The sequence below is a fragment of the Eublepharis macularius genome, chromosome 2, assembly GCF_028583425.1.
Source record: "Eublepharis macularius isolate TG4126 chromosome 2, MPM_Emac_v1.0, whole genome shotgun sequence".
Taxonomy (NCBI): Eukaryota; Metazoa; Chordata; class Lepidosauria; order Squamata; family Eublepharidae; genus Eublepharis; species Eublepharis macularius.
This window is the reverse complement of record NC_072791.1, coordinates 14,337,365-14,345,080: the sequence shown is the minus strand read 5'-3', so window position 1 is coordinate 14,345,080 and position 7,716 is coordinate 14,337,365.

Below are 7,716 nucleotides of genomic sequence, written 5' to 3'. Positions count from 1 at the left end.
ATGATTGTGCTAGAATCCATCTGCAAGTACATCCAATAGCCAATCTATGGTGGAGTCCAATGATAGAAATCCTATGTCAAATAAATATTGCACCTGACGTCATCTTCAAATGCTCTGGACAGGTCGTATAGGTGATTCCCATGTGATTCTCATAAGTAAAAGTACTTTAGTCCTGGCTGGTAGCAGGACTGTTTGGTGTAATGGTTAAGGGTGCAGGACTCTAATCTGGAAAACCAGGTTTGATTCCCCACTCCTCCACTTGAAGCCAATTGGGTGACCCTGTGTCAGTCACAGCTTCTCGGAGCTCTCTCAGCCCCACCCACCTCACAGGGTGATTTTGTTGTGGGGATAATAATAACATACTTTGTAAACCACTCTGAGTGGGTGTTAAGTCATCCTGAAGGGTGGTATATAAATCGAACGTTGTTATGATTGTGATTGTGATTATGTGATTACAGTTACGGTTACGGTTACAATTATGATTAAGGTGAGTGTGAATAAATGTTTGTAATCCCTTTGTTAATGTATTCTCCTTTCACAGGTATATGTTAAAGTGATGGAAGAATCACCATCCTCTGGGCAGCACTCCACCATGTACACTCCCCACAGGTGGAATGAAATTGCAACAGATTCCTGGCTTGACTCCTGTTTCATGAATCTTCTTCATCATGGAAGTCGCATATTGTAATCTTTCAGCGTAGCATCGTGATCGTTCAGTGTTCCCCAAGGTATTTGTTATAATGCAAGGAAACATGCCGAAAAAGTAGATTGATGAAACAAGACCCTGGCAAGAGAGAAGAGGCAGGAACATCAGTGCCAACAGCTTCTGAGGAAGCTTCTCTGCTCCTTTCCAAAAAAGACCCCAGAATCCCTTGGCCGTGCTACCAGTAAGCATGGTTGGTAGACTCCTGGTGCACATGATTATAAAATCTGCATACGGTTTCCAGGCTGAGCCTGGCAACCAACGGGAAGGTTGGGGTTGTGGGCAAAGGGGTGTGCATGCGATGTCAGTGGCATTGCGGAAGTCACTCTGTCATTCTGGGTACAACCTGGAAGTGACAAAAGGTAGCTCTAGAAATCACTGGAAATTCTATGGTACCCAGAAGTGGCATAGGAATGCTGGTGACCCGGCAATCCTAACTACCTATGAAAAGGAGGGAGGAAAGACACAGTGGAAATGAAAACTGTGTCAGCAGCATCTGTAGATGCTGCTTCCGGCCCGGCTGCCTTTATAGTAGGGGCCACACCACCGTCTGTTGTCTCCAGTCATGAATGATAGATAGCGGGAGAACTGTTCCTCAGGGTCAACGTGAACCATTTCAAAATGTCTCTTTTAATGATGCTGTCCCACTTAAATTTATTAAAGGCCAGCCACTACCAATCGATTCTTTTACTCTGGAGTCTCTGACCTTTTCCCCATTTACTGTGCCGTGCCCTTAGTCTCTTCCCCCTGCCTACCAGCCTCTTTGTTTCTGTTCCTTTTCCCTTTGTCCCTTTGAATCCTGTATGAGGCCATGGAGAGCGCTCTGCTGAAACGAAATGGGATAGTCCACCCAACTGGGATAACTACTTCCTTTATTCAAGCAAGTCTTTTCTGCAAACCATGCACAGAAATAAATCAATGGTGGAGGCCTGAGTTCCGTTAGATTTAATCACAAGTACAGAAATAATCTCGACGGGATGGACTCGTCTTCTTTGCACCGGTAGAAATCGGCTTAGCAAAACACTCTCCTTGTTTGTCGTTTCTAACAGCTAAGTCTCTACGCAAAGATATTGATGGCTCCCAGCTCATCCAAGGATAGGCTTTGAGTGAGGTGAAATCCAGCAAGGCCACCTGAGACTTTGAATCCATAGTAATCTGTAGTTAACTTGAGGCAAAATGTAAAATAATTAATGTTGGTGGTGACACAAAGGTTAGAGTGGGCTCCGGAAGACCCCTGCTGAGATCCAAGAAGCAACCTGGGGCCAATTACTCTCTCAGCCTAAACTTCCTCACAGAGTTGTTATGCAGTCAAAAGGGGGGGGGAACCCTCTCCTTGAAGGAAGGGCAGGGTAAGAATAGGTAGACAGACCACAATCTCTTTACATAGTGCTATTTAAAATAGCAGTAAACTGTATGGAATTAAGGAAACATTTTCAAATGTTTTAAAATAAACAACAATTATTCATTATTTAGTATATTTTTATTCGGCTGTTCCTGGAGTTGCCAGCGCCAGGTTCAGAAACTCCTAGAGATTTGGGGGGTGGAGCCTGGAAAGGGGTTTGGAGGGAGGAGAGACCTCAGCAGGGGATAATGGAATCCACTCCCCAAGGCAGCCATTTTCTCCAGAACTTATTTCTGTGGCCTGAAGATCAGTTGAAATTCCAGGAGATCTCCAGCTGCCACCTGGAGGCTGGCAACCTGAGCTGTTCCTTCAAGGCACTCAAGGAAGCATACATGGTTCTCCATTTCTAAATTTTGACTTCTCAACAACCTTGTGGGGTAGGTTAGGCTGAGACACTGACTGGCCCAAGGTTACCTCATGCACTTCTGGGCTGAGTGGAGATTTGACTCCAAGTTTCCTAGATCCTGGCCTGATGATCTAACCACTACACCACACAAGTCCCTTTAAACTATCAGCTGGCAGGCGGCAAGGGGGGGGATCCTCCCCGCTACCTGCTGGCTGATAGTTTAAAGGGACCTGTCGCTTGCAAGGCAGGAAAGGGCCCTTTAAACTGTTAAAAGTCCCTTTCCCTGCTGCTGCTAAGCGGCCAGAAAGGGGTATTTAAACCCCACGAACCAGGAACTGCTTCATAACTGCCCCAGTTCCATGCCAGTTCGTGGTTCCTGGTTCATGAAAATCCATGAACCACGAACCTCATGGTTCGGTTTTTTTGGGCTTTGTGCCCATGTTTAGCAGGGACTGGCACATTGACATCACTGTAGAGTTCTTACTTGTCCTACATCATCCTGTGACATCACTTCCAGTTTCCCTGCCTCATTTCCTCCCTCTAGTGCTTCATGCAGCAGTGGGGTGGAAAAAACAGGTTTTCTACCCTAACCATAGACCACAGCTGGAAGGACTGTGTTTGGGGCTTCCCATTTTATTTTAGCTTAGCAAATAGCAGCAGTGCAAGGGGTCCTTTTTGAATTGAGACTGCAGGTGGAGGGAAGGAGTTTAACCCTTTCTTCTCATGCCACATTCCCTCGTGAAGGACTGCAACGGTAGCCTGTAGGCATCCAAAGGCAGGGCCAACCGCTGGTCTGCTCTTCTTCTAGGAGTAAATTGGCCCTGCTGTGCTCTGCTTGCATGTTTGTAAATAAAGCAAACTTTTAAAAAAGGTATGTTTCCAAAATCTCTCCTGTTTTTTCTTTTTTTCTAAAAAAAAGCCTCCCGAACACGGTAGTGCTGCCTTCTCAATACATAAAATTGATATGATTAATTAAAACAAGACAGTACAACACTTACCTCCACTTTCATGATCATTACTTGTCCCCCCAAATTTATGACGCTGGGATTAAATTTCATCACAGGCAGTACAAAAAAGAAAAATGAACTGTGCTATTTGTAAACTATTGTCTTCTTCCCAAACTCCCTATTAATGTAAAGAGGGAAAAATTCTTTAGGGGGGATGGAGAGAAGCCAGATGAAGCATTGTCATAATGAATTTTCACAATTAGATTTTCTTTTCCTTTGCTGTCTTAAAGATGCAGCTATACAAATATGCGGGGAGGGAAGGCAGCATGGTATAGCCCAATTTTATCAGATCTCAGAAGCTAAGCGGGGTCGGAAATTGATGAGGGATCACCAAGGAAGACTTTGCAGAAAAAGGCAGTGGTAAACCACCTCTGTGTCTCATTTGCCTTTTTTTTTTTTTTGTAAAATTTTTATTGGGTTAGAACATTAATATTTTTACATTACATTGCATTCAATTATCCCCTAATTTTTCGTTTCTAACCCCCTCCCTTTCCCCCCCTTTTGTTGACTTCCAACAGCTTTCCCACCCTCTGTCCCTTTTCCCTTACTTCTATTAATTTCCTCTATCTAAAACAAATATATATTCTCCATTATATTAAGCAGTACATCTTTAACTCTTTTACTTACTAAACATCCAAACTATACTTCTTTAGATAAACAATTTATCCCATTTTCCAGTTTTGAATATTTCTGTATGTCATAAACCATAAAAATTTCCCACATTTAAATCAAACAATTTGATTTGTTCTCTCTATATTAATCATTTCTTCTTTTTATAGTATTTCTATATAACTCATCACATAGTCAGTCATTTTAACTCTTCTATACATTCAGTTTGGTGCATATAAGTCTTATCAAGTAAAAAAAAATATTGTTAATTACTCAATCCTCATGTTTAAACCGTTAATTATTCTCTATCAATATTCTATCAATTAACCTTTACATATCTATATATATCTCAATCAATTAATTAATCTAACTGCTTATAAATTCACATTTCTCTTCCTCCCCCGGTAAAGTCACCCCTCTCTTTTATACTTTTATTGTACTTCAGTAGTTCTCAAACTGCCACAGTTTTCCTCCCACCTCCCACTTCTTCTCCAGATATTGTTTCAGCTTCTCCCAGTCTGTGTTAAACTGCCCTGAGTCCAGATCTCTCAGTTTTCTTGTCATCTTGTCCATTTCAGCCATATACAGCAATTTGTAGATCCAATCTTCAATAGTTGGCACTTCTTGTACTTTCCATTTCTGCGCATACAAAAGTCTAGCTGCTGCAGTCATATAAAATATCAACGTCCTATGGTGGGCTGGGATTCCCTCCATTCCCAAGTTTAGCAGCAGGAGTTCTGGGTTCTTATTTATTTGAAACTGTAAAATTTCACTCATTTCTCTTATTATTTCCCCCCAGAACTGCCTAGCTACCTCACACGACCACCACATATGATAGAGGGAGCCCTCATGCTTTCTACATTTCCAGCATTTATTAGAAGTGTTCAAGTTTCCTAGCGCAATCTTCTTTGGTGTCATGTACCAACGATAGATCATTTTGAAAATGTTCTCTTTAATATTAATACATGTCGTTGTCTTCATTGTAGTTTTCCACAAGTATTCCCATGCCTCCATTGTTATTTCTTTATTAAAATTTATAGCCCATTTCACCATTTGTGTTTTAACTGTCTCATCCTCGGTATACCATTTCAACAGTACTTGGTATACCTTGGATATTCTTTTCTTGTCCTCTTTAAAAAGGGTCTGCTCTAGTTCCGAATTCTCTGTTCGTATACCTCCCTTTACAGAGTCCGAGTTATACAAATCTCTGATCTGTCTATACTGGAACCAATCGTAGTTCGGTGATAGTTCCTCTTGCGTCTTTATTCTAAGTTTAGACACTTCAGTTTTAGTTATTTCCTTGTACGTTAAACATTGTTGTTCATTATCAACAGCTCTCGGATCTATCACCTCGTATGGATGTGTCTCATTTGCCTTGAAAGCCCTTTGCTGGGGTGGCCATAAGTCATTTGCAACTTAATGCCACGTACATATGTATACAATGTGTGTGCATGTGAGTGAAAGTGTCACCTGTTGCATTGGGAGGGAAGCAGTCACAACTAGAGACATCTCAGATCCTTGTAAAGCACAATCTGGAAAATCTCTGGCAAAATTTTGGATGGTTTCATACTGGGCTCATTCTTTACAATCAAGTTCTGCCATTAGATGCATGGGCCATTCCAGCTATGAAGCCACAATAGAAAAGAGCGAGAGTCCAGTAGCACCTATAAGACTAACAACAATGTGAGCTGCATTGGTTGCCAGTGGAGTATCAGATCAGGTTCAAGGTCTTGGTATTGACCTATAAGGCCCTGTGCGGACTGCGGCAAGCATACCTGGGGGACCGTCTCTCCCCGTATATTCCCCAGAGGTCCCTCTGATTGGGAGGAAAGCAATTGTTATCAGTCCCTGGCTCCAAGGAGGCCCGGCTGGCCTCAACTAGAGCCAGAGCTTTCTCAGTCCTGGCTCCTACCTGGTGGAACGCTCTGTCTACCGATACCAGGGCCCGGCAGGATCTACTATCTTTCCGCCAGGCCTGTAAGACAGAGTTGTTCCGCCAGGCTTATGGCTGAGGCTGGGCCTCTGCTGGCTGGAGGATACAACACCTACCCCCCTCCCTGTGAAAGCTGCCCACCACTGTTCTTAAGCTGCTGCTATATTCAATTGTACTGTTGTATTTGCTATTGATTTTATTGCTGCCATCAGGAAAAAGAGTGCTGCTATTTTTGTATGATATTTTTGTATGATGCTTTTAAATGTTTTAATATGGAATTTTTAAAATGTTCTTAATGTTGTTATCCACCCTGAGCCTGCTCGTGGGCAGGGTGGAATACAAATATGATATAAATAAATAAATAAAACATTTGTGATAGGGTATGAGCTTTCGTGAGTCATAGCTCACTTCTGCAGCCCGTGAAAAGTAAACTCACACCCTACCACACATTGTCTGTCTTATGGGTGTCGCTGGACTCTTGCTCTTTTCTACTGCTACTGACAGACTAACACGGCTGCCCATCTCGATCTATGAAGCCACATGTCAGTGGATATGCTGCAGTTGAAACCATTTCCTTCCCAGATTTCCTCACCTATACACAGGGGCTCTGTTTCAATAGAATCATCATGAGTCCACTTCCCCCTCCATTTACTGCCAGAAATGCGGTAAGCCACTTTGGGAGAAAAGTGGGATATAAATGGAGTTAATTAATTTAATAAAATGGTTCAGTGCCATGACATCACGATACCAGGGACAGTGCTTCTTGGTAGAAATGAAGCAGCACCAATTTGCAATGTTGGAAGTAGCACCAACATTCTAAATGTCGGGGAAAACGGGGACTGCGGAGTTTGACCTGCAGAACCGTTTTCCAACATGTGCCAAAACACGTGATCCTCAGAACATGGCAAAGCAGTGGTACAAAAACCATCTCTGTACCACAGAAATTGTGTTTTGATTGCGCACCGCTGCCAAAAAATTACGACAAATTACTTAAGGGCAGAAATGCTTTGGTTTGCTTCCTTCTTTAAAATGAAGAGATTTATAAAATAAAAAAACAAAGAAGGCAAAACATAGAAATACAGTACCCAAAAGCTAGCCAAAGAAGATGACTAGGAGACAAACAACAGTAGCCAGCCAAACAAACAGAACAGAAAATATACATAAAAGGAAGAAGAAAATGAAAGACAAGAAAAAAAGGAAATAAATTATCTAAAAGACAAACAAATAAACAAAGAAATCTTTAAGATGCCTTGAGATTCTTTGTTACTCTGGTGGCTGACAAGGCCGGCCTTCCTGGAATTTTTAACTTTCTCTGGGCACAGAAGTTGTATTGAGTACTAAAATGGGCAAATACTTCCTTGCGGTCCAAAGCTGTATAGCCCAGGGCAAGCATTACCGCTTGATTCCCGTTGAAAACAGAGCTCAGGCTCTGTACAGCGGAATTGTATAGTCTGGCTACTTAAGGAATAAGTTCACACTGAGGTTTGTTCATTAGAAAAAGAGCAGAAGTTCTTTATTGTTAGAGAGCCACATACTCTATGGGAAATGCAGAGTGAAGGCTTCTAGCTATCTCCCTAAGCCAGGATGAAAAGAGATTGTAGAAATTGTGTTGAATTATCATGGTGGACAAAAGGAGAATCAGAGAGAGGAGGGAAGTGACCTAAGCTTTCCATCCCCCCACCCCACCCCACCCCACCCCACCTGCTGCCCCCGGGC